This window comes from Dipodomys spectabilis, unplaced genomic scaffold, assembly GCF_019054845.1.
Source record: "Dipodomys spectabilis isolate Male_0828 unplaced genomic scaffold, ASM1905484v1 ptg000669l, whole genome shotgun sequence".
NCBI classification, from domain to species: domain Eukaryota; kingdom Metazoa; phylum Chordata; class Mammalia; order Rodentia; family Heteromyidae; genus Dipodomys; species Dipodomys spectabilis.
The window spans coordinates 6,945,917-6,973,631 of record NW_024871346.1 but is presented as its reverse complement, the minus strand read 5'-3'; the positions used below and the strand labels follow the sequence as shown (position 1 = coordinate 6,973,631).

Here is a 27,715-nt window from a genome sequence, read left to right as displayed (position 1 = left end):
GTTTGCTGTATATGACGTTCAAAAGTAGGCCAGACCCATCCACAGTGTTAGAGAAGTCAGAATCCGGGTCAGCCTGGGGGAGGGGCTGGGACGGAGGGCCTGGGGGGCGAGGAATGTGCTATAATTTGTTGCAGGTGTTGCTGACACAGGAGTAACTTGTTTATGATCTTTTGTCCAGCTGCTACTTACAACTGTTTCACTTTTTAGAACTCAAGAAGGAAGGCAGACTTTAAACAGTTTAAAAGAAGAGGGGAGCAAATTGCCAAGCCATACCCAGTTCATCTATGATGTTAAAAAAGCCTCGGAACCCACCCCAGGCGCCCGTGGCTGGTGGCTATAAGCCTAGCTACTCAAGAGGCTGAGATCTGAGGATCCAGACTTAAAGCCAGTCAGGGTAGACAAATCAGAGAGACCCTTATCCCCAATTAACCAGCCAAAGCAGGAACTAGAGACATGGCTCAAGTAGTAGAGTGCCAGATTGTAAGGAAAAACATAAGGGAGAGATCAAGGCCCAGTATCACCACAAACAGGCACATAGGCATCTGTGTATATAAGATACACTACACATTATGTAACAAAAGATTGAAAAATAGGCTCAATGTCCGGCAAAAATGGATTGCTGGGTTCACTATAAACACACCATGTTGTAACAAAAAGTAGGATATAAACTTCTATATGAAAATGCTCGGGCTGGGAAGGTGGCTCAGTGGTAGAGCGCTTGCCTTGCATGCCTGAGGCCCTAGGTTCGATTCCTCAGCACCACATAAGCAAAAAGAAAAAAGCTGGAAGTGGTGCTGTGGCTCAAGTGGTAGAGCGCTAGCCTTGAGCTGAAGAGCTGAGGGACAGCGCCCAGGCCCAGAGTTCAGGCCCTACGACAGAACTCCCCCCCCCCACCCCCAAAAGAAAAGAAAAGAAAATGCTCGCCATGGGCTGGAAAGGTGGCTCGGTGGTAGAGTGCTTGCCTTGCACGCATGAGGCCCTGAGCTCAAGTCTTCAACACCACATAAGCAGAAAAAGCCAGAAGTGGTACTGTGGCTCAAGTGGTAGAGTGCTAGCTGCTGTGAGCTGAAGAGCCGAGGGACAGCACCCAGGCCCAGAGTTCAGCCCCACAACCAACAAAAGAAAAGAAAGAAAATGCTTGCCACTATGTAACAGTATGTGCAGGAAAATACACAGATCCATATATCTTTGAATGACACAATGATGAGTGGTATGTATGTTTGGATCTTATAGAATAATGTTCTTTTTCTTTCCTTTTTTTCTTTCTTTCTTTTTTTTTTTATTGTCGGTTGTGGGGCCTGAACTCTGAGCCTGGGAGCTGTCCGTGAGATCTTCAGCTCAAGGCGAGCGCTCTACCACTTCAGCCACAACACCACTACTGGTTTTCTCATGGTTACTTGGAGATAAGAGTCTCATGAGACGGGCACTGGTGGCTCATGCCTGGAATCCTAGCTACTCAGGAGGCTGAGATCTGAGGATCATAGTTCAAAGCCAGCCTGGGCAGAGAAGTCCGGGAGACCTTTATCTCCAATAAACCTCTAGAAAACCGAAGTGGCGCTGCGGCTCAAGTGGCAGAGCGCTCATTTTGAGCTGAAGAACAGTGCAGGGGCAGGGCCCAAGCCCAGAGTTCAAGCCCCATGATTAAAAAAAAAAGTCTCACAGACTTTCCTGCCTCCTGAGTAGCTAGGATTACAGGTGTGAGCCACTGGGACCTGGCTTAGTGTTCTTTTTCTCTAACAAACGTACATATGATCCTTGTCTATACATTTGATGGGAAGCAGTACTAGGTGTGAACTCAGGGCCTTGAACCTATTAGCTCCCTTGCTCAGCGTGTTTGTTCAGATGAAGCCAAGCTTCCAGGTCAGCTTTTTGCTGGTTGTTTTGGAAATTAAGAGTCTCATGGACTTTTCTGCCCTGGCTGGCTTCCAACTGAGATCCTCTGGATCTCAGTCTCCCAAGTAGCTAGGATTACAACAGAGATCAATGAGCAACAGTGCCCGGCTTCATCCCTGTATAATTTTCACTAACAGCCAAAGCTTATTCACTACCAAGTGAGTGTCAGATACTATTATTTATTTATTTGTTTGTTTGTTTGTTTATTTGTCAGTCGTGGGGCTTGAACTCTGGGCCTGGGCGCTGTCCCTGAGCTCTTCAGCTCAAGGCTAGTGCTGAGCCACAGCACCATTTCCAGCTTTTCCTGCTTATGTGGTGCTGAGGAATCAAACCCAGGACCTCATGCATGTGGGGCAAGCCCTCTACCACTGAGCCACCTTCCCAGTCCCACATACTATTATCTATTTTGGCAGTTCTGTAACATGGGCACCATTGCAGTCCTGGCTTCTCAGATGAGGACCAGGTCACAGAGAGGCTGTCGCTCACTAAACATCACACAGCTAACAACTGGAAGCTAAACATGAGGTGCTGGCATTCCGGCCCTGAGCTGGGTGCGGCGAGTCTGGCTTTAATCCTGCACTTGGACCAATGACATCTGATTTTAGGGAGTCCCTTGAAGACGTCCCCAGCCATCAAAGGGTCTCAGCAGCTGATCTCTTTCATCCTGCCCAAGGCCTGCACAGGGTGAGGTCCTCAAGTAAGAAAACACTACCCTTCCTCAAAGGGCAGAGATAATTTCCTGTAGTCCCAGACAAGCACATGGTCTGGCGGCTGAAACAAAGCGCACGGGCCAGCGCCGGGACGCCTGTTTAAACCATTTGTGACGTCGGTGCCTGAGTGCTCGGAAGACGCTGTCTTCTAATGGCGCCGCTTACAAACCTTCCATTGTGCGGGCGCTGCCCAGGCCGTCCTGGGGAAATCAACTGATGCCAGCGGATGGCCTCCCGGATGGGGGGGCGCAGCAGGACGGGACCCGTGACCCCCCGAGGCCTCCCAACCTTCAAGTGCCCGGTTTGGAGTTTCTTCTGTCTTCTCTGAACCCCTCTGATGGCAGAGGTGAATGAAGTCTCATGACCTGGGAGACAACAACGTCCGTCCGCACAGTCCCTGAGCCGCAGGACAAGGGCTGCATGTACAGGCAGTCACGGCTCCCCCGTGGGGTGAGGGGTGTCACCCGAATACCAGGGGCCAGCAGGGCCATGTCTCTCTCAGAATCCTGGGGGGAGGGGTGCTGGGAGGGTATGGGGTCCCCATTCTGCCTCTCCATCCAAGCCCACTTAGGGACACCCCACACCGGCCCCCCTGGAGTTCCTCGTGGAAACAGAGCCCCATGTGGGCTCCCTGCAGCCGGAGCAGGCCGCTTTCTCCTGGGCTGGGCGGGGCTGGGGCCAGGATGCCCAGCCTGCATGCCTGGACGCCTCCTGGGCTCTGTCCGCTCACTTGACCAGCCCTGCCTGTGTCCACTCTGCTTTGTCCTCACTTCCTGGCCACCTACCAGGCTCCTCAGCTATAATGAAGTTTCCAGAAAAACCACTTTTCTTCTCTGGGCCCTCCAGACTTTGCGAGCCTCCTGTGCTTGGCCCAGGACAACTCACTAACACTCCAAGTCCCCACTGTGAGCCGGCACTGAATAAGCACAGGACCCGCATGAGGCCCCGCGTGACCCCCTCCATCCCGTGGCCACTTTATGAGACACACGATAGCACTGGCAGGAGAGGAAAAGCGACGTGGCTGGGCTGAGATCACGCCACAAGAACACAGGGAACAGGTCTCTCCTGTGCCACGGTCAGAGAGAGACAGGGGACCACAGGGGAGATCTTCCCAGTGACCTCCCCCACGATCCAAGCCCTTCCTCCTTCGTACCTCACCACCTTCGATGAACCCTACAGAGGGTCTCCAGAACGGCCTGAGTACCCTCAACCTCCCAGATGCCTCTGGGTGAAGGTTGAACCCACCTGCAGACACTCACGGCTAAGGAGATCCGTGCCCAGGAGCCGGGGCGGGGAGGGGGGGTGGGGTGGTGGTGTATGTCTGGACCCACTGAGGCAGTTACATGGGTCACGACAGGCCCTGGGAGAATTCTATCAAGCTGTCACACGCACATGCCATCGCACGGACCAGAGTACCACTCAGGACCAGAGTGGTGGGAAGGCAGGGGTGGGGTCTAGTGCAGAAATGGCTCCCTGAAGGAGAAAGGGGCTTCAGGGAGAGGGAAGAGACTGAGACTGCAAGCTCCACCCCCGTGAGGGAGAGCAGCTCAGCGTCCACAGCCCACAGGCCAGCTGCTGGTGACGAGTCCTCTCCAGGGAGATAAGGCCTAAGATTCCCCCTTATTGGACCATTTCGTGCCACTGTGGATTTGGGTGACAGCTTGGGCCCGCTGGAGTAAGTCGGCTCTGTGAGGCCTCCCTTGGCCCCACAGCCAGAGCGGGGTTGACCTAAGTGCCCTAGACAAGACCCCCTCTGCGCTGGGTGATCTCAGGGAAGTCCCACCTTCTCTGGCCCCTGGGTGTCTAGTAAGAAGAGCCCAAGGGAGGCTCTGCAGCGGAGTATGACAAGGCTGAGCCGGGAGGAGAACTTTCACCGTCCTTTCTCCATGCTCTGTGGCTGCTCTCCAGAGCTATGGGCCTTCAGGGACCCATCTGCACCTGGGCCTCTCCTCCCCTCTGCTTGGGCCTGAGTGGAAGATGGGTGAGCATGCAAAGAGCCAGGCCTGCAGAGCAGCTCCTTCCTCCTGGACCGCAGGCTTGGCTCGGGACACTGGAGGAGAGAAGCAGACAGGAAAGAGGGAATGTAAGAGTAGTGACCATGGCAGGAAGTCCCAAACGCTGGGCTGAAGACTCCAGGATGCAAATGGAGGCATTAATCATTCTGCCGCCCATTGTTCTGATTGAATTACTGATCTAACCCAGCAGCCACCCCACCTGCCAGTGAATGGGACAAACGCACCCTCCACCTTATAGAGGGGGCCAGTGAGGTACAGGCAGGCTGACAGTGTGTTCAGGGTCACGCAGCCACTGGGTGGTGGGCCTGGAGTGGAGGGCCTGGGCTCAGACTCTGCACATGCGCATTAGAATGCAGGCGCCCCTGCAGGCAGTCTGGAAATGTCTGTGAGGAGGGAGTGATGGAGACCTTAAACTACGCAGTTTGGGGCAGGATACCAGCCCAACATAGCTGCCTCCTGCAGAACTGCTCTCCACCCAGTCCCTTGTGGAGGTACTGGGACTTGAACTCAGGACCTCTTAATTTCCATTTGGTCCCTTTTTCCACAAAAGCCTTGTCCTGCTTGAGGACACCCACGCCTCCCCCCTCTTCCACCGTATACTGTAATGTAGACAGATGCTGCTGCACAGCTGGCTGAGGCGGCCTCTGAGTTCAGGGGAGCATGGCCTGGCCTCTTACACACTGTGACAGTGGGCAGGTGCCTCAGTTCCCCATCTGTACAATAGATGGCAGTTATGCCACCTTGGTCCCAGCAGTTCAGGAGATGGCATGTGATATGCCTGACCGAGGGCCACTCCACGAGTGTTCCTCCCCTTTCCCAGAGCCCCATCCAGCTCACTGGGGATCCCGAAGCCCCTGCTACCTGGACGATCCACAGCCTGGCATTACCCCAAGGAGGCAGACTCATACTTTAACGACCTGTCCAGGGACATCTGTGGGCACAGTAAAGAAAGACACTTCACTCTCTGCCTTCTGGTTCCAAGAGTGACCGGAGGGAGGAGAGAGGGAGTTCCAGGCCAGGGAGGAAGGAGAGGGATACTGTAAAGGACAGGCAGGGCTCTGTGAGCCCCACAGTGAGCTCTGGCAATCAGCCCTGAGCCCAGGCTCAGGAGTGGAGGTGGAGGCCTGGGGAAGGCTGCAGGCCTCCCGGCTGCACGGGCTGGCTCAGCCCAGGGGCTGGAACCCGGGCAGGAGGCCACAGTAAGGATCGGTGGGAAAAAGGCCTAGAAGCTGAGACGTTACCAGTGCCAGATAGCAGATAGACAGCTGAGACACATCACCCCCCCCCCCACACACACACATACACAACACAGAGTCTCACAGGCTCACTTGGTCGCATACGCACACAGGCCCGCTGTCACATGCAGGATTTACCGCCTGAAGAACAGCTCCAGCAGAGTGCAGGCCACACAGAACAGAGGGCACCCGGGCACTCAGAATGGAGGGCACCCGGGCACTCCAGGCTGGAGGCGCCAAATCCCACAGCAGAGCGGGGAGCTCGCTCTTCCCCCCACACCTCCTCACTTGTCACCTGCCTCCATTGCGAGCAACAAGTAATCCAGTCACACTTGCCTTAGATTTGAATTGGTCACCTGTGCACTGGCCCTGCTTCCCCAGGACACAGATACCAGGGCAGGATGGGCAGCAGGGAGGGCGGTGGGGCGGGGCTCTACCTCGGGGTCACACACGGCCGAGGCCGGGATGATCTCCGGGCCCACCCTTCCACAGGACAAGGGCAAAGCCTTGGGAGAGGCAGGAGCCCCGGCCCCACCCTGAGGATGGACCAGCGGCAGCCCGGACCTCCCATGTCCCCAGCTCCAGCTCAGAAACTCACCTGTGTCACCACTGCAGCCTGCGGGGCCCCCAGCTCCCGGGTGAAGCCGCACACAAGCCTCACACAGAGTACACGGTGGAACCCCAAGCAGGCCTAGCGGGCCTAGAGAAAGAGTTATTGGCCAGGGGAGTCGGTTGGGGCTGTCAGAGAGTATGCGATTTCACAGATTCTGGAAAGGCCCTCAACCCCCAAAATATCTCCTTCCGGATCCGGAAATCCCTCCCAACCCTCTGAGATCCACTGCGCGCGGCGGCTCGCACCTGAAGCTCTTGTCGGCTCACTCCCTGGGAGAGCCAGCTGGCAGCCCGCCTGAGAGTGGTGAAAGATGGGCAAGGGGGAGTGGTGCCAAGGCCAGGAGCTCGCCATGACGGCCAGAGACACCCCGCTGCCAGCTCCCACCAGGAGAGGGCGCTCTGACCACCGGCACCCACCGGGGCTGGCCCAGGAGAAGCCAGCACCTCCCAGCCCGGGAGGAGGACTGGCAGGGGAAGTCTTAGCAAGCCCCTCCACATACATGACAGGGGAGTCAAGTCCCATCCCAACCATCCCCTTGAGAAAGCCGGAGGAGCCCTGCGCGCAGGGAGGTGGCGGGCCATGAGGGGGAATTAACCAGGTTCCAAAATAGCACAGCTGTTCTGCCTCACTTCACCCGGCACCACGTCTGGCAGCTTCTGCTTTCGATCTGACTCACGCCTGGTGGAGGCGGGACAGGGCGGCCAGCCCCGGCTGAGGCCACTGGACGACCACAGGCAGCGGCCCAGAACTCCTCGCCCAGAGGCCCTTTTCTTCTCACCCCTCCCCCCAACCCCTACCGGACCCTCCTGGAGTGTCTAGAGCGGGTCTGGAGAAACCAGAAGCTCCTGACCTTGCCTGCAGGGCTATCCCAGGCTAGCCCATCGGGTCCCCCCACCCCACCCCGTGATATCAGCTGACAGACACACAGTCTAGCCTTGCTGCTGCCATGCCTGGGAACCCTCTCACCCATCAGGAGATGCCACTGTTTCCCTAGCGAGAAGTGGCCTAGAACTGCAAAAATCCACAGACACTACCACCATGTTCTGCCCTGAGGCCCCACGGGAGACCCTAGCCCAGAGCAGGACAGAGCCCTCGAAGGTCCCCACTGTGCCTTTTGGGTGGGGCTCTGCTCTCCCCTGTAATTATCTTTATCTCCTGCCTTTCTGCCTCCAGGCTCTAGGGCTCCAACCGCTTCACTTTCCCCTACGGGGCTAAGGTGGCAGGCTGAGACAGCCTGAGCGCCGGACACAGCACCGCCTGGTGCCTCGGCAGAAGATGCTTTGGGCAAGCGAGAGACAGGAACAGAGAGACAGGAACAGAAAGCCGTACCTTCCAACGCCGGGCTCACCCCCTGCCCCCGGGCCAGCCCTCCCATCAGCAGCAGCCAGGAGCAGACTGGAGGAAGGCCTGCTGGTGCTGGTGCTGGTGCTGGGTGTGTATCTGGCCCAGTGGGTAGGATAGGGGTGCCCCGAGGAAGCAGGAGAGAGTGGCAGAGGCCATGAGGTGGGTCAGTTCCCCACATGCATTTTGCAAGTGACGTTGGTGTTTTCAGGGCAAGGCCTGTAGGTGGTTGGAGGAGAGGGGAGGCTGGGTGGGCCTGTCCAGTGAGTCCCAGGCCCAGTCCTGTCCCCGCCCTGGCTCCTGTCCTTGCTGGGAATTTCCCCTAAACACCCAATCCCTCTTCTAACTTCCGCCCTTTCCTCCACCGGAGGTAGAGACCAGAATGGGCACAGGTGGAGATGGAGGAAGCCTTGGCCAGGAAATAGGTCCAGCAGGGACAGAGGGGTGAGCTCACCAAAACTGGTGCCCCCAACAAATTGGAGAGAGACTTGACAAATGGGACTACCTTAAAATAAAAATGTTCTGCACAGCTAAAACGATAGCAACCAAGCTAGAAAGACAACCAACTAACTGGGAAAAAATATTTATCAGCAATATATCAGACGAGGGGTTAATAGCCAATATATACAGGGAACTCAAGAAACTAGTCCCTCCCAAACCTAACAAACCAATTACTAAATGAGCAAGGGCACTAAAGAGAGACTTCTCAGAAGAAGAGATAAAAATGGCAAAGAAACACATGAGGAAATGTTCACCATCCCTGGTTGTGAAGGAAATGCAAATGAAGACAACCCTGAGATACCACCTTACCCCAGTCAGAATGGCCCACATCCTCAAGTCAGCCAATGACAAATGCTGGAGGGGATGTGGAGAAAGAGTAATCCTATTACACTGCTGGTGGGAATGTATACTTATACAATCACTTTGGAAAGCAATCTGGAGGGTCCTCAGAAAGCTAAATATTGACCTCCCTTATGACCCAGTCATACCACTTCTAGGCAACTACCCTGAACAACAGGAACCAGTATACAAAGACACATGCACCTCATTTTTATTGCAGCACTGTTCACAATAGCCAGGATATGGAAACAACCCGGATGCCCCACCACAGATGAATGGATCCAAAAATTGTGGTATCTATACACAATGGAATATTATGCAGCCACTAGAAAGGACAAAATAATGGCATTTGCAGGGAAATGGATGGAGCTAGAAGAAATCATGTTGAGCAAGGTAAGCCAAGAGCAAAGAGACAAATGCACATGGTCTCCCTGCTAAATGGATGTTAAATCCAAAATGTAAGGTGATACGACAAAATTAACAAGATAACAAAGGGCTTCCACTCATCTGGTCGAATCACTACTAAATAACCCCATGCTGCTGATCACATATATGGCAGAGGGAAACCAGGAGGATGACACAGAACTAGAGGGAATCAGGGAAAATACAACAGTGGGACCCATCAACTACACTGGACATGATCAAAATGAACTAAGCAACTCAATGGCAGCGATGGGAGGGAGGGAGCAAGTGGGAAAGAGGGAACAGCTAACGCTATGCAAAACAAAAGAAATGTACATACCACCCAACGTGGAAGAAATAACTGTATTGCAAAGCTCATAGAACTCATAAATGTTATAAACCACGATAGACAATTTGCCCCATGAAGGTCAGAATGTGTTTGTGACTTTAACTAAGCATCACTATCCCACAATATTGTGAAATTTGGGAAATTATGTAACCACTTAATCACAACAGAGAATTTGAAAAAAAAAAAAAAAAAGAAGGCCTTAACATTTCTCTAGTAAAAATATTAATAAACCTAACCCAACTAAAACAAACAAACAAAACGGGTGCCCCAGTGCCTAGTAATTACACCTGTCCTGATGGACGTACAGGCAGAGGCACCAGGAAGCTCGGGTCCTGATTGACTAATGGACACATGGCAGCCACAGGGGAGAGGCAGGGCAGGGAAAGGAAGAAAAGTCAAGACATTGCTGCGATCAGTGTCAGGACACTGCAGCCATGGGCCACCCAGCATTGGCCTCACCCCCCTCCAGGAAAGGATGGGGCACAGAGGGGTCACCTCATCTGACGAGGCCTGGACAGGGCCAGCCAGCGCGTGGCAGGTGGTAAGCACCACATTTGTGCACAAATAGGATTCTGACAGCTCCCTTTTTTTGGTCCAAGGCCTCTAGAAGATTCTCGTCAAGCACCTGTTAGAGAGGATGACCAGGAGGGTGATAACTGGAAGGCAAGCCCCTTGGACACAGACAGAGAGGCTGTGTTGGCCAACAAGCCCAAGCAAGCAGTTTTGACCTGAAATTGAGCTGCTAGCTCTGAGACTAAGAAAAAAAGGCAGAGAAACAGGAGCCAGACCCCCGCTGTGGAGAGGCTGAGAGGCAGGCACAGAAGAGCCTCCTGCGGGAGAGTGGTGGAGCTGAATACACCCGTCAGGCCAGCAGTGTACCTAGAACTCAAGGGGGAGTTGGGAGGGAACCTCCATGCTGCGTGTGTGGCAGTGGTAGCAACATTAGGTTACTGCTGGCTCGCGCCAGCAGGATTAGAAGCCCACACTGCCTCTCCTCCGCCCTCCCGCAGGCTGCAGCAAGGGTAGAACCTCAGCGTGCTGTCACTTGATAACACAGCTGTTGTTTCACTCCCAGAAGGAGCCACTTGGGCCATTTCCGTCAACACTAGAGCAGATGTTCTAAAGCAGGTACCGCTGAATCTTGAATCTGTTACTTACTAGGTGACCTTCATTCTTTTCTGGGTTCATGGGGTCTCAAGTATCTCCATACACAAAGTGAGAATGAGGCTGGTTTTGGAGGGGTCTTGCGCATGGCACAGGAGAGGTGCTCAATAAATATGTGAGGGCTGAGTATGATGGATGGAGGGTGGGTGGATGGGTGGATGGACAAATAACGGATAAAGGGACAGATGGACTGTTGGATAGGTGTGTGGGTAGATGGATGAATAAACAGATGAGTTGGTGAATGGGTGGATGGATAGCTCACGGGTGGATGTAACAGATGAATGGATAGACAGATAGATGGATGAATATAATGGATGGGTGAGTAGATGAATGAATACACAGCTGGACTAATGAACGGATGGATGATGGATAGATGGAAATAATGGGTGGGCCGGGTGCCAGTGGCTCACGTCTGTAATCCTAGCTACTCAGGAGGCTGAGACCTGAGGATCACAGTTCAAAGCCAGCCAGGGCAGGAAAGACCATGAGAGTCCTATCTCCAATAAACCACCAGAAAACCGGAAGTGGCGCTGTAGCTCAAGTGGTAGAGCACTCACCTTGAGTTGAAGAGCTGAGGGACAGCGCCCAGGCCCAGAGTTCAAGCCACATGACCAACAAAAAAAAAAAGAAAAAGAAATAATGGGTGATACATGTACAGCTCTATGGATGGGTGGCTGAAGGGAGAAGGCAGAGCTATAATAGTGGTCTGAAGTATGGTTCACATCTGGTCCTGTATCTTATTCCACTAAAGTTACAACATGAGGTCCTCTTGCTCTTATCTGTACTTTCACTCAGAAGGATGGCACAGACGAAGTGAGCAGGGCTATGTGAGGGGCTATGTTAGAACAGGGCAGGGCCCTCCAGGGCAACCAGTTCCCATGTGGTCATGCCTTGACTGCCTGTTTCAAGTCCTGCTCCACTCAAGTCTTGCCCTAAGAAAAGTGGGTCAGAAGCCAGGGAGAGGAAGCCAAGGATGGAGTGTGGGGACTCAGAGTGGGGGTGAGTAGGTATATTTTGGGGCTGAGTGTGCCTCAGATAGAAGGAGGAAGTATTTGTCTTCAAAGAAATAGGGAAGGAAAACAGACCTGAAGGATCAAGAGAGCAGAAATAAAACAGACTAAGCGACAAAGAGGGGTCATTCTCCCGCTCCATAACCCCCGGCTCCCCTTGCCCTCGATAAGGCTCACGCTCCAAAATGGGTCTTTGAGAGGTCCAAGACCCCTGATCCCCAGCCAAGCCCTGGATGTCCCAATGGGGCCTCCTCACACTCACCCCAACCCAAATGGTCCTCTAGAGGCTCCCTCTTCTCCCGTAGACTGTCCAGCCTCTTCATTTCTTGAAACCCTGCTCCAGGGTCTCCTCCTACTACAGACAAGCCACCTCGACCTTACCCCTTCTCTGATCACCATTTGAGGGTAATTACATACACTCCAAGCTTCAAGCCAAGATCTGTGCACAGCACCTGCATGCAGGAATGAACAAGACAGACTATGCCGAGCCTGGCTCAGTGTGGAGTGCTTGCCTCACACGCATGAGGCTCTAAATTCAATCTCCAACACTATAGGAGGGCTGCCACCGGTCTAAGAAGTACCATTGCTGGTATCTTCTATTGTACTCGTGTGGCATACCCGGAATGACCCCTGCCACTAAACCCTTTGGGAGCTCATCACCATCCGTCCAGAAGGGATTCTAAGAGCTTCGTGCATTCACTCACGGGACTTTCCACACTGGGGATGTAGGAAATGTACTCATTTTGCAAATGAGAAACTGAGGCACTGAGAAGTTTCTGTCTGGTTTTCTAGCTAGCTTGTGAGCTCCTCACCCCAGGGTTTCTCCACCAGCCTCCAGGTAGGGGCACTCAGGGATGACCCTTTTGGACTCTGCCACACTCACACGCTCTGCACCCAGATGACCTCCTTGGTGGCCTCAGGCCAAGAGGCGTCGACTAGAGAAGGAGAAGTATGAATGGAGAAAGATGAGCTTGCGTGGCACGCAGAAGCTGGAGCTCTAGAGTGGGTACAAAGGAGCCAGCTATAACTGGGTGTCAGTGGCTCCGGTCTCAAATCCTAACTACTCAGGAGGCTGAGATCTGGAGTATCACAGTTCAAGGCCAGCTAAAGCAGAAAAGTCTGACTCTATCTGCAAAATAACTAGCAAAAAACAGGACTGGAGGCACAGCTTAAGCAGTAGAGCTCCAGCCAAGCTAGCAAGCCAAGAAAGTATAAGGCTCTGAACCTAAACCCTGGTACTGCTAGGAGGAGGAAGAGGAGGAGGAGGAGGAGGAGGAGGAGGAGGAGGAGGAGGAGGAGAAAAAGGCAGTGGCCAGACTTTGTGTCCCCTTCCATCTTCCCACCTGTCCCCATGGCCCAGTGCTGGCATTTCACAGCCCCGTGGTCACTGCAGAATGCCTTGTCCCTTGCTAAGGGCTGGTGTGGTGCTGAAAGAGGGAGTCAGGCTTTATGCCAAAGCAGGCAGGGAGCAAGGAGGGTGGGCAGGGGAGTGGGGAGAGGAACCTTTAGCTCCACCCAGCCACAAGGAATAGGGGCTCCATGGTATGAGTCCATGGTGGAAAGTGGGCCCAGCCCCACAAGGGTCATGTCTGGGGACCCTCACCTTGGCTGTGGGCACGGACAGGAGGAGGGGACAGAGGAGCCCCTCCCCAGCCTGGGACTCCCCTGTGGCAGCCCCCCCCCAGGCCCCTTCAGGCTGGAAACCTGAGTAGGTGGGGCAGCTCAGGCCAGGCTCTCAGAATAGAAATGTCAAGTGCTGTACTCCCTCCCCTCAGTGGGGGCCTGGGCCAGAAGGGGGCTCCCCTGGGAAGTTTGTGACGCTCGGGAGAGGGGTTCAGGCCAAGTCCTGGTGATACCTCGCCTTACATCCCTATCTCCTCTCAGAAGGCACAGGGGCTATATGGTGCAGGTGGAGCGGGGAAACTGAGGCAGGACCCTCCCCTAACCTTGGAGACCGGCTCTGGCTGCCTAGTTAGCAGGGTCATTCTCGAATATTAACCACCTCATGGGGCACAAGTATCCGGGGCTCCAGACCTACTGCTCCGGGGTCCCCCTCAGGGGGACCTCCTCCTCCTCCTCCTCCCCCTCAGGACACACACACTTTCCAGAAGGAATCCTGCCTCAGTCTGGATGCCAAGCTGGAGGTTGGTGAGCAGCAGGTAAGTGTTCAGGGCACTGGCATTCAGGCGGCCTGGGCTCCTACGCCAGCAAGCCGTGGGGCCCTGGCTGAGTCAGTGATGCCCCTCCCCGGGCCTCAGGCCCCTGTCTGCAAGTAGTGGTCTCCCTGCTTTGATCTCCCACAAACTCCCAACATGGTCCTGGGTCCCTCCTCAGGACGCTCTCCTCTACCAGCCAGTCCCCCTCCCCCCTCCTCCGTGGAGGCTCAAGCCCTGGCCTGGGCTGCTGAGGACTTCACTGCTGTTGATAGAGCCCGTGCCAGCCCCGAGGTGGGCCCGGGGCCCAAGCACACAATGGGGCTGTGTGTGCACCCAGCGTTACCCTGGAGCAGAGCTGGGCAGGCTGGCATCTGGGCTCTGGCCAAGAATTCATGTCCCGGGAGAGAGCCTCCTACCCTCCCGGTCAGCACAGCGGATCCAGGGTGGGCAAGCGCCATGCTGACCCTCCAGGCCTGTGGAGGCCTCTAGGGAGTGGGCATTCCTGAGTCTACCGGCTGGCTGGGCTGCTCACTTGGAGGGATTTGGGACCCGTTTTGCAATCTGGGGTTGCAGCCTCCCTGGTGGCTGGGACAGAGGGAGGGGCACCAGCTGCAGAAGAGGCCCAAGAGCGGCTCCCCTGTGCCCCACTCCCCATCCGCTCTCCTCCCTCTGCAACTTGCCAGGCTGCAGGTTTTCTGAGACTCCAGACTTCTTGGCCACCCTGGCCTGCACCAGGGACCCTGGGATGGCCAGTGGGGGGATTGCTGGTAACTCCGTGGGGAGAATGAGTCACCAGCTGGCTACGGCCAGGATGGCAGGCGGCAGCAGCAGGTGGGGCTGCCCTCCCCATCCTTGGCATGTCATCTCAGACTGGAAAACCACTTAGCTGGTATCAAGTGCTGACCACAGGCCCCACCGTGGACCTCAGTGGCCACTTCCTCTGAGATGGGGGCTGCCTGGTCCTGGGATTTGGGGGTACCTCCTTTTCTTGCAGACGGAGGCAGCCCACTCCCCCCTGAAATGTCCCAAGAAGAGCATCAGATGGCAGGGACAGGCAGCTGCCTAGCCAGGGAGCAGCAAGAGTGAGCAGGGCAGAGGGGTGCCAGGTGGGAAGGTCCACCTGCCACACTGGGGTTCCATTCTCCTCCCAGCCCAGAGGACACCTGACACAAAAGCCCCCTGCCCTGGCTCCCGCGTTGGGACACACACGCTCCCTCAGACCGAGCAGAGCCACACCAAGTGCACCCACGGGCGGCTGCCCACGCTCCCTGAAGGTCACACACCAAGTCACAGTGGGGCCCAGCCCCATGGACACAGCAGTTCCATGGCCGCCCACCCTCCAGGGCCTCAGACCCCATCTCCCGGGGCCCAGCAGCCACATGAGGTAGGGCCCCAGTCTGGGAGCACAGAGGACTTCATGAAGGCCTCCTGTGAGCGACTGTGTCTGCGTGTGCACGCTTGTGGGGGGCTCGTACCAATCCACCTCCACGCACCCCAGGGCCCTCTTCTTCAGGAAAAGCAAACAGAACAAGATTGGGGAAGAACCGCTGACCCCGCGGCTCAGAGGCCTTTCTGCCCAACGTCGCCCTCGCGGGCTGTGCCGTCCAGCTCTGGGACTGACCACCAGCTCCCAATCCCAAAGGAGCAGCCAGGGCCTCGCTCAAAACTGTACCCAAAGCCGGGCGCCAGTGGCTGAAATCCTAGCTACTCAGGAGGCTGAGATCTGAGTATGGCGGTTCAAAGCCAGCCTGGGCAGGAAAGTCCATGAGACTCTTATCTCCAATGAATCATCAGAAAAACTGGAAGTGGCGCTGTGACTCAAGTGGTAGAGCACTCGCCTTGAGCTGAAGAGCTGAAGGACAGCGCCCAGGCCCAGAGTTCAAGCCCCACGACCGACATTAAAAACAAAAACAAAACTGTATCCAAGAGCAACGTCCCCCCAAACCCCACACTGAGGGGGCCCAGCACCAAGTCCTCGGGGCCCACGGCGCGTCAGTCCAGTCCAGTGGGCACCCAGGGAAGAGCACAGAACAGATGAACGGGCCCAGGAAAGTCATCCACAAGGGAGGCCCAGGCAGACAAAACACATGTGGAACCCAATAGGCAAATAAAGCAGCTTTGTGGGGATGCAGACATGCTGACCATCCAGCCCCAGATTGTCACCAAGGTGCCTCCTGGGGTCCCAGCAGTCTGCAGAGTACAGGTTTCCTCTAGCTTGTGTGCATATACATTTATATATGCATATGTGTATATCTGAAGATGCATATGCATACATGTATATATATCCACACACGTGGTGCCCGTCCTGGGGCTTGAACTCAGGAGCGCTGTTCCTGAGCTTGTGTGCTTGAGGCCAGCTGTCTACCACTTGAGCCACAGCATCAGCTGTTTTGGTGGTTCATCAGATATAAAGTCTCATGGACTTTCCTGTCCAGGCTGGCTTTGAACCTCAATCCTCAGATCTCAGCCTGCTGCTAGAATTACAGGCGTGAGCCACTGGTGCCCGACAGCTTGCTTATACTTACAGAAGCACAGAGGCAACAGGTAAGGGGTGGCCACAGCTCAGCAGAAGAGGCCATACCCCCACCCTCCAAACTCCAGGACAAGCTGTTTGGTTGTGGTAGGGGTTTATAGTTTGGTTGTGGTGGGAGTTTTGTTGTTTTTTGTGCCAGTATAGGGACTTAATTCAGAGCCTGGGCTCTCTCCCTCTGTTCCTTAGCTTTTTGCTCAGGGCTGGAGCTCAACTACTTGAGCCACAACTCCATTACTGACTTTCAGTGGTTAAATGTAGATAAGACACTTGGGACTTTCCTGCTCAGGCTGTCTCTGAACTTCAATCCTCAGCTCTTGGCTGGCAGAGTAGCTAGGATTAAAGGCATGAGCTACTAGCACCTAATTTATTTTCCTTTTTTTTTCTTGTCAGTCCGTGGGGCTTGAACTCTGGGCCTGGATGCTGTCCCTCAGCTCTTCAACTCAAGGCAAGTGCTCTTATCATTTAAGCCATAGAAAAGCCACTTCCGGTTTTCTGGTGGTTCATTGGAGGTAAGAGTCTCATGGACTTTCCTGCCCAGGCTGGCTTTGCACAGCGATCCTCAGATCTCAGCCTCCTGAGATTACAGGTGTGAGCCACCAGCGCCTAGCTTATTTTCCATTTTCCTTGTCTCAACAGGTCTCACCTGGTAGCTTAGGCTGGCCTCAATCTCACAACTGTCCTACCTCAGCCTCCTGAGTGCTGGACTTACAGGTATGTGCCACTACACTCAGCCCAAGCTGTTCTGAACAACTATCAAGGTATCGGAAAAGAAACCAACAAGGGCCTGCTCCCAAACATGGAGTCAGGTCCTACCATGCACCTGGCACTGGGCGAAATGTTCCTGGTGCCCACGGTGCCCTATGGCCTGGGTATGTACAATCCCTGTCTTGCACATCAAGACATGGATATGCAGAAAGATTAAGTGACCCAATATCTGCAAGTTGTGCAGCCAGATTCCCACACAGCTGTGTGCTCGTGACCCCTGCTGTGTGCAGAGGGTCACCATCGGGATGCTGGGGTAAAGCTGCCTCCCCTGGGCCTAACCCAGCCCTCATCCCATGCTGGGACCAGCTGGAACGCCACCCACCCTGCTCAGCCCAAGCCAGACAGCGCTGTGCACAGAGACAACGCCTCCCTCCCCACTCAGCCCTTCCATCGAAACCTTCACACCTGCTCTTAATCCTCACCGCACAGATCAGCAAACAGGCACAGAGAGGGGCCAGGATTGCCAAGGTCACCCCGCTAAAAAGTGCCCCCCCTTGCCAAAAAAACCAAAACAAAACAGAAACACTGGACTGGACCCTAGAGGGGCTCGTTACAGAGCCTGTCTGTGTGGCCGCTGGGCTACGCCACAATTTCTACCCTCCCTGTAATCTCTGCTGGTTGTGTTCTAGCTTGGGGCTTACCGCCCCTCTCCGAGGCCCCTGTCTGCAGAGGTAAGAGGCCACCGGGACACCCAGAGGGCTGTCAAGGACAGCCTGTCACCTGCGGCCCACTCTGTCCACTGGGGAGTCACCCTGGCCACCCACAGACAGGAGCTGGACTAGCTCCTGGGACAGCAGCAACAGGCAAGCAGGAACGCGACGCGAGCGCCCTATGGAGTGCTCGGCGTGGAGTCGCGGCAGGTGCAGGAAGAACACTGCTCCCCTGCTCCCCTTGCCCCAGGGGTCGCCCCTGCACGCCCCCCCCCCCCCGCAGGGCAGCACCAGATGCTCACCACCCTTAGAAACAGCGCTAAAAATAGACTCCGTAATGAGTCAGTGCTAAGAATAACCAGGGCAAACAGCCCACTGCCAGGGAGCACTGCCGCCTCCCCCCTCAACCCCAGCCCAGCCACCTCCTGGCCTTGCTCTGGAGCCCCTCAGAAGGGCTAGTGGATCCCTCCCCCTCCCCCCAACACCAGCCAGGGACCAGCCACCCTGGGTACATGCCAGGGTCCCCAAAGGAGTGCAGATGCTGCAAGGAACAGGCCTGTTAAGAAAGCTGACCAAGTATGGTAACACAGCCCTATAATCTGAGCTTCCTGGGAGGCAGAGGTTGGAGGATGAGGATTTAAGGCTATCCTGGCAAAGTGAATGTGGGACCCTATCTGAAAAATGAACTAGACTAGGACTCGGAACATAGCTCAAGAGATAGAATGTTTTCCCAGCAAGCGTGAGGTTCAATCCTGAGTTTGAGTAGGGAGGAGAGAAGGGGAGGAAGGAGAAAGGGAGGTCAACTGAGGCACTAAGACACAAGTTTCTCCCCCACTGTAACATGCACCGTGTCAGGCAGAACGGCCCCTCCAGAGGTGAAGCCAGTGGAGACCAGAGAGGGGCAGCCATGCGCGGTAGGACAGAGGCCACAGGGGCCAGCCCACGGCCAGGGTTCTCCTCTCTCCAATCCACCGTCAGGCCTGAGGGCATTCACACCTGGTGCCCAGGCGCTACCCAGCAACCCACGAAGACAGGACGGGGCTCTGGTAGACAGGCGCGGAGACTGAGGCCCGGGAAGCCCATCTCCCAGGAGCTGCTGCTAGGCCCGGCTCCATCTCCCAGCCGTGCCCAGTGGGAGGGGCTGGGGGACAGGGCTGAGAAGCATGCACTGAGCTGAGTGGCCAGAGGGAGGAGGAAGAGGAGGACCGGGCCAGACTCTGACCAGTGAGGGTGAAGGTGGATGAGTGTGGTCATGTCCTGTACCTGCATATATGGAACTAGACAGATGAAGCCTGATGAAATTGCTTTAAGGAAGCAGGAGGGAAATCGGGGAGAGAGAAAGAGGGGGTGGATTTTAAAAATGTGGGACATTGGCCGGGCGCTGGTGGCTCACGCTTGTAATCCTAGCTACTCAGGAGGTTGAGATCTGAGGATGGAGGTTCAAAGCCAGCCCAGGCAGGAAAGTCCTTGAGACTCTTATCTCCAATAAACCACCAGAAAACCAGAGGTGGCGCTGTGGCTCAAGTGGTAGAGCGCTAGCCTTGAGCTGAAGAGCTCAGGTTCAGAGCCCAGGCCCAGAGTTCATGCCCCACGACTGACCAAAAAAAAAAAAAAAAAAGAAGAAGAAGAAGAAGATGGGGTTTTCAACAGCATGCTTCTGTGCCACGGGTCTATCTTGAGCATATATTATAGAACATTAGCATGGCAAAGGCTCTGATAAGTCTAGCAGCAAAGAAATCCAGTTTATTTACCACCACTCCCCACCGAGGTACCCTAGAGCCTAGGGTATGCTAGGGAGATTGCTGTCTCACTGAGCTACACTTCAGCCTTCATTTGCTTTTTTAAGATAGTTGCATAAAGTGTTGGCTCACGCCTGTAATCCTAACTATCCAGGAGGCTGAGATCTGGAGGGCCTAAGTTTTAAGCCAGCCCATGCAGAAAAATCCACAAAATTTCAGCTCCAAAATAAACAGCAAAAAATCTAGGCTAGAGGCATGGTTCAAACGGCAGAAAGCAAGCCTCACAAGCAAGATGAGTAAGCATGAGGCCCAGAGTTCAAGTCCCAGTACTGCTCAAAACTTTTTACAAATATACAAAGGTACTTAGTCCAACGCCTGGTCCACTCACTACTGTGACCTCCCGTTAGTCACCACAGTCATTCAAGTGTGGAGCTCACACCCCAGTGTCCACTCTGTGCTCAGCAGGCTGGAAGCCGCCCACAGATTTCCTGGAAATTGGCCCCTGTCAATCAGTCCTATGGCATTGTCCCTCCCCCTGGAGAGACACAGATCCTAGGGTGGAGCTGTGAGGAGTCTCCATGCAGGGTGAAGTTCCAGAGACTGCCAGTTTCCAGACCCACACAGCTCTGGGACCCTAACCAGACCACTTCCATGTAAAGACGGGAACCGCCGGCTGGCCAGCAAGTCACAGCCATGGGCCACGGCCTTGCCTTACTGCCTACCACTACCCTAGGATTCAGGGTGGGGGCTCTCCAAGCAGGCAGCTGATAGCCTCGTGATCTTCTTCAGCCCTCCTGGCCTTAGAGAGACAATCATAACCCACACAGAGCTCCCAGACTTCCTGCACCACCACTACTACCACCACCTCCTCCTCCACCACCACCTCTGCCTCTTCCTCCTCCTCCTCCTCCTCTTTCTTCTTCTTTCTTGCTGATACAGATGCTTGAACTTATGGTCTTGCTCTCAATTGGCTTTTTTACTCAAGGCTGGTGCTCCACCCATCTGAGCCATATCTCACTTCTGGCAATTTGCTAGGTAGAGAGTCTCACAAACTCTTCTGTCCAGGCTGGCTTTGAACTACAATCCTCAGCCCCCTGCCCGCTGAGTGGCTAGGATTACAAGTGTGCGCCGGGCCGCCTCCTGCACTGCATCAGTTGCTGCTCCCGGGTCACCAAGGGCATGGCCGGCGGGAAGCTGCTGCTCGGGGCTTGGATGCCCATGGCCCAGATGAACACACGGAGGGCCAAGCGCCTGCTCCATGTACAACAGCTTCTGGCTTTACAGCAAGGCTCAAGAGAGCTGAGGCCCGGATCATGGACCAGGCCCACCAGAGCCAGCAGGGACAGCAGAGGGCAGGGACTCCCCCAGCCCACGACAAGAGGAAGAGAGGGTTGCAACACAGAGCATGATGGCGAGGGCAGGTTTGTACGCCTGAATCCTCCTTTCCCTGCCTCTCCCTAGCCCTCCACTAATGCCCTGTGGACCACATCCCCCAGGTTCTGTCCTCACTCACAGCGGGAACTCCTGCCAGCCTTGGCCCTGGTGCCCTCCACTGGGTACCAGGGCAACCATCCATGCCAGGCAATGCCACTCCCACCACTCCTCAATACACACGCGCACGTGTACACGTACACGCGCACGCGCACACACACACACACACACATACACACACACACGGGCATTGCCAGAAAGTCCTCCCTGACCATCTCCAACCTCCTCCTGCACTGAACCAGACCTGGCATCTACCAATAACTATAACTCACCTGGATATTTTTTCTTCTTCAATTAAAAAGCACAAAAAAAAAAAAAAACAGGGCTGAGAATGTGGCTTAGTGGCAGAGTGCTTGCCTAGCATGCATGAAGCCCTGGGTTGGATTCCTCAGTACCACATAGATAGAAAGAGCCAGAAGTGGCACTGAGGCTCAAATGGTACAGTGCTAGCCTTGAGCACCGAGAGGCTCAGGGACAGTGCCCAGGACCTGAGTTTAAGTCCCAGGACTGGCTAAAACAAAACGTTGAAGTCATGTGCCAATGGCTCATATCGGTAATCCTAGTTCCACAAGAGGCTGAGATCTGAGGACCAAGGTTCAGAGTCAGTCTGGGCAGAAAACTCTGTAGACTCTTTTCCTCCAATAGGCAGCTGTGATGAGAGCCTATGTGTGTCCCATCAAGTAGCATATGATTTCTTAGGTGGGAACCTGAGGCTCGGGGACACTGGACAAGTCAGAGCCAGGCTGTCCTGAGTGGACAGCGTACTCACAACCCTTGCCCTGCAGCGCCCACCACTCACGCTTTTGTCATATTCTTTCAAACAGGGTCCTGCACATAGGCACTGGCTTGGCTCACAGGAATCCTCCTGTCTGCACTTCCCAGCATCCGGGATGACAAGTGCACACCACCGCACCAGCTTTTTTTTTTTTTCTTTTAATTGGTTGAGATGGGGTGTGGAGAACTTTGTTTCCTTTTGTCTTTTCCGATTGGTGGTGAGGCTTGAACTCTGGGCCTGGGCGCTGCCCCTCAGCTCTTCAGCTCAAGGCTAGGGCTCTACCACTTGAGCCACAGCACCACTTCCAGTTTTAAAATAGTTAATTGGAAATAAGAGTCTCACAGACTTTCCTGCCCAGGCTAGCTTTGAACTGTGATCCTCAGATACCAGCCTCTTGAGTAAACTGGGATTACAGGCGTGAGCCACGGGCTCCTTTCTTTTTTGTGAGTTCCAGTACTAGGGCTCAAGCTCAGGGACTTGGGCTCTCGCTCAGTTGTTTTTCACTCACCGCTGGCATTCTACCACTTGAGCCTCCATTTGTGGCCATTTGTTGGTTAAATGGGGATGAGAGTTTTGGGGATAGGTCTGCCCGAGCTGATTTCTAACCTCAATTCTCAGATCTCGACCTCCTAAGTAGGTGGGATTATAGGTGTGAGCCACGGAAGCCAGCTTGATGAACATTTTGCCAAGGTTAACCTCTAATCTTGGTCCTTCAGCCCCGACTCCAAATCAGCTGGGATTACAGGTGTGCTCCACTGTATCCCACTTGTGTGAGCAATACAGATGTCAACTTCGCTGTACAGATGGCGGTTCCGAAGCACACTAACGACAAACTACATGCCGGGGGCCAGTGGTCTGCACTCCATACTAAGCATACCACCAGAACCTCAAAACGAGCCTGACATGAGGAGGAACTGAGGAATAACCCTGGCCAGACCTCTGATTTCCCCGTGCTTCCCATCATCCCATGTTTCTCTCGGCGCCTGGGCATGGCCTGGTCCCTGGGCCTCCTGCACCTGTACCCAGCCCTGCCCTGCCTCAGTATCTCCCTACCCCACCTGACATCCCTGCAGCCAGAAGACCCTTGCCCACTCCACTCCCCCAGCCCCCCAAGCCACTTTGCCTACACACACACACACACACACACACACACACACACACTCTCTCTCTCTCTCTCTCTCTCACCCCCCCCCACACACACATGCTCACGCGTGTGCGTCTGTGAGAGGACAGAGCCTGGAAGGAGGCCCCTAAACTCAGCTCTGCTTCTAGGGGTGGAGCCCTGGGTCTCTACCAACCTTGGCCATTTCCTCATTTTCCCCCAGTGCTGTTTCTCACCCAGCCCCTACACCTCAGCCTCAGAGGAAGTTGCACAATCTCCTGGGAGCTGCAAATGTGGTGGAGGATTACTCAGAGCACAGGGAGGGAGGGAGGGAGGGAGGGAGGGAAGGGCCCCCCCTTGTTGGCCCCCTCCACACACACAGACAGACAGCTGGATGGATGGACGAATGGACAGGGACACACACACAGGTGAACCTGCTCCAGTCTCCCCAGCTGCAGTTCCAGGCCCCAGGCCTCTCGGCCCCACCTCAGCCTGACCTCCTAGGCCCCAGGCACTGAAAAGGAGAGAGGCAGGAATTGCACAGGAGGCTGGGAAGGTGGCTCCGTGGCAGAGCGCTCGCCTTGCATGCCAAAGGCCCTGGGTTCGATTCCACCACATAAACAAAAAGAAAAAAGCCGGAAGTGGCGCTGTGGCTCAAGTGGTAGAGCGCTAGCCTTGAGCTGAAGAGCTAAGGGACAGCCCCTAGGCCCAGAGTTCAGGCCCATGACCAGACCCAAAAAAAAAAAAGGATTGCACAGGAGTTTGAATCTCACCAGGCCCGGGCAGTCCACCTCAGTCTTCCCAGTATTCCACCTTCCCAGCTGGCTCTCTCTCGCCTGCCACCTTGGCCTTGGGCCTCCAGCATCCACCACACAGTGCTTCTATGACCCCTTGAGATAGAAACCAGTCCGTCGCTGGTGGCTCACGCCTGTAATCCTAGCTTCTCAGGAGGAGGCTGAGATTTGAGGATTGAGATTCCAAGCCAGCCTGGGCAGCAAAGTCCATGAGACTCTTACCTCTAATTAACCATCCAAAAGTCAGAAGTGGAGCTCTGGCTCAAGTGGTAGAGCATGAGCCTTGAACACAAGCACTAAGGGATGGAGCCCAGCCTGAGTTCAAGCCCCAGTACTAGCACACACAAGAAAAGAGAGACCAAATGCCATCCCGCCAGGCTCTGGAGAGAGCCCACTACCCCACTCGCAACACTTGTGGGAAAGTGTCCTGGCTACATGTGAGCTCTCCGTGGGCCCTTGGCCCCAGCGTACTTCTCCATGCACAGCCTGGTGGCTCTGTGGGGGAAGCGATCCCCATCTTTGCAGGTAAGTTCTGCAGCGCAGCCAGGCTGCAGGCTGTGAACACGCTTTGTTTCAAAGGAAGAGGGGAGTGGGGAGTTAGCCAGGCCTCACTCCTGGAGAGCTGAAGAACGAGGCCCAGAAGCAAGAAAGGAGGAAGGAGGACGGGACAGATGGATGGGAGGTCAGAGAGGCCCCGAAGGGTCGGCCCAGGCTTGGCCTCTAGGAGCCAGGAGAGGGGGAGAAGCCCCACGCCGCTCTGCGGCTCCCACGGCTCCGCTCCGGGGCCTGGACCTGCAGCAGGGCCTCAGATAAGGAACCCGATAAGCACCTCTTATCACCCCACAACCTTGGACTCCCATCCAGCTCAGGACAAAGTCAGAAGCTGCTTCTCCCAGGGCCCCAGGGTTCTTGGAGAGCCCCTCATTTCTGTAGGCCTCATCAAAATGTCTGGGGGCCTCAGGGCGGTGCCCCACAGCCGGCTGAGCCAGAGGATCCAGGCAGAGCCTCAGCTGGCTCATCAGCTGAGGCCTCCAGCTCAGGCCACACCGCTACGGTCAAGGAGGAGTCAACGTGGGAAGGCCTGCTGCCCTGGAACACAGTGGCCACGGGCCCTTTGCACAACTGTGTCCCCCATCACCTGGACCCAGACTCACCCCCATGAAGGGGAGAGGCAGCAATCCCACTACCTCCATTTCGCGGAGGAGGAGACTGAGGCTCAAAGCCTCAGGGAGATCTTTGTCCTGTTTCTTGCCCTAGGTCCGTTTTCCACCCTGTCACCTGGGCCTAGGGAACGCTTTGGGGGTGAGTGGGAGGGGGAGAGTCTGTGCGCTTTATGACACCAGCAGCTTCCCTAGCCAATGCCATCAGGAGATGCCAAATGTCCCCTGGGGTGGCACTTTACTCCCAGGTGAGAACTCCAGCGGCAGCAAAAAGCCAGGCCCCTGGCGGCTGGAGGCCAGTGCTCTACTACACAGCCGCAGTTCCAGCCTCGCTTGGCAGTTGTAAGTGCAGAAGGCCCCTGCCCTGGTCACACCTCTCCTCCCCACCCATGTGCTGAGGCTGGGGGGGGGGGCCTTCGGGAGGCTCCATACCTCTGGGAAGAGACTGCTCCCCGGGCAGGCACTGTCCCAATGGCCCCCTTCCACCCCCTAACAACACGCCAGCCCCTTTACGGTAGCCTAGTGGTCTTTTGATTCTTTTGATCATAGATACCCATCAGTAAAAAAGTTTTGAGCACTCCTAATTCATGCCTCTCTCCTGCAAAAATTGCTTAGGCAAGCTGTCCTTGGTGTTCCTGGGGGACTGGCTGCAGGACCCTCCGTGGGGACTAAAATCTGCAGACGTGGGAATCTCTTACATAAAATGGCATAGACTTTGCACAAAATCATAGACTTTAAATTACCTCCAGGTTCCCTATGGCAAGGTTGGCGCTGTGTGAGCAGTAGTTACATTGTGTGGTTGGGGGAATAATGACACGAAAAGCCTGGTTGTTGCCAATGCCTGTGGCTCATGCCTGTCATCCTAGCTACTCAAAGGCTGCGATCTGAGGATCACGGTTCAAAGCCAGCCCGGGCAGGAAAGTCCATGAGACTCTTATCTTGAATTAACCACAAAAATCCAGGAGTGGAGCTGTGGCTCAAATGGTAGAGCTGGCCATTTTCTTTCAACTATTTTCAATAGATGCAGAGAGAGTCAATGGCACACACCAATGTATGCCCAAATGATGCATGTTAGTGAACACATACAAAAACAGACCCCCAAAAAGATGAGCCAGGAACCTGTGGCTCGTGTCTGTAATCCTAGCTACTCAATTGCTGAGCTGAAGAATCAGGGTTCAAGGCTTACTGGGGCATAAAGTTCTTGAGAGCTCATCTCAGTCGATAGCTGGGTGCTGGTCCCAACTACGTAGAAAGCACTAATGGGGACTGCAGTCCAGGAAAGAAGCAAGACTCTATCTCAGAAGTAACCAGAGCTAAAAGGGCTGGAGGGTGACTCAAGCAATAGAGCTTCAAATCCCAGCACCGCCAAAAGAAAATGGCAATGTAAATTACACCCATAGTTAGACACTGCTACACACACAACAACATGGCAGAAATCAGTCTAACAACACCCAGGACTGACAGGATCGGGGACAACAGGAACTCATAAAAAGTCACCAGGGAGGAGCAGATTGGTACAACCACTTAAAACATTGACTGAGGGCTGGGAATGTGGCTTAGTGGTAGAGTACTTGCTTTGTATACATGAAGCCCTGGTTCGATTCCTCAGCACCACATACACAGAAAAAAAGCCAGAAGTGTGCTGTGGTTCAAGTGGTAGAGTGCTGGCCTTGCAAAAGCAACTCAGGGACTGTGCCCAGGCCCTGAGTTCAAGCCCCAGGACTGGCAAAAAAAAAAAAAAAGACTGGAGCCAGATGCAGGTGTCTTCCACCTGTATGTGGAGCATCCTCAGTTCAAAGCCAGCCTGGGCAGAAAAGGTTTTAAGACTCCATCTCCAAATACTCAGCAGAATGCTGGACTAGAGGCATGGCTCAGGTAGAGTACCAGCCATAAGCAAGAAAGCTAAGCATACGGCCCTGAGTTCAATACCTGGTTGCTACACATACACAAATGAGTAGACACACTGGAGAAATCTATATATTAATGCACCAGGATGTCATGCAAGGAGCTTCTTGCAACGTTATCACCCCTACTAGTCATAAAAGAAGCCAGGAGCCGGTGGCTCACACCTGTAATCCTAGCTACTCAGGAGGCTGAGATCTGAGGACCACAGTTCAAAGTCAACTCCATCAGGAAAAGTCTGTGAGACTCTTATCGCCAATTAATCACCAAAAAGCCCTAAGTAGAGCAGTGGCTCAAGTGGTAGAGCCCTGGCCTTGAACACAAAAACCAAAGGACAGTGCCTAGGACCTGAGTTCAAGCCCAAGGAAAGGCACAAAAAAAGAAAGAAGGAAAAGCCATCCAACTATCACTAATCAGCAGAGCAGGACAGCATCCATGCAGCAGTAAGACTGCATGTATCGGCACAGACCCACACATGCACACAGGTGAGTCTCACAAATGCACAACTGAGTGGGAAATGCACGCCACCAGCGTGGACACATCCGCTACCATTCGATTGTATTACACTCAAAGCGAGGCGAAGACAAGCTCTCCTGCTACAGGATGCAGGCACAGCTGGACCTCTGAGGGGGCACAGGGTTGATTTGGGGTTCAGGCTGTCTTGTTTCTCAAAATGGGGGCTCACGTTTACACTGTGTACACATATGCTCTTTTCAGTAACAGTGCTATCTTTTACAATAGAGAAGGAAGAATGACATGTAGGTAAATAGACACAGAAATCCTAACATTTTCTTCCCATACCTGGCTTGAAAAACGCTATAATTAGGCGAAAAAGGGGAGAGTGGTGAGGTATAATTAGCTGCAGGGCTGGAGTTCACTGGTGTGTACAATGAGGTCCGGGTCCATGGAAGCTTCTCAGAGCGGGCCACGCTGCTGGCCACCCTCAGCCGCAGCAGCCTCCTGCCTCTCCACCCCGCCCAGATGTCCCAGCCCCCACACCGCCTTTCCTGGCCCTGGGCAGGGGTCTGCCTCCATGGGCACCGCGTCTCACCCTCCCTTGGGCCTTCCTCTGGACC

The 27,715-nt window shown here is 54.6% G+C and overlaps 1 protein-coding gene across 5 annotated transcripts in view; it reads right to left on the bottom strand.

Moving 5' to 3' along the window:
* Positions 1–27,715, bottom strand: part of Tfeb (transcription factor EB) — a 44,129-nt gene that overhangs the window by 10,017 nt on the left and 6,397 nt on the right. The window contains exon 1 of one of the 5 annotated variants that reach the window (XM_042671831.1): positions 6,712–6,731. The exons of 3 other annotated variants lie outside the window; for them this stretch is intronic. The gene's annotated coding sequence lies outside the window, so the exon portion shown is untranslated. One more of the 5 variants, XM_042671829.1, reaches the window with a different exon arrangement.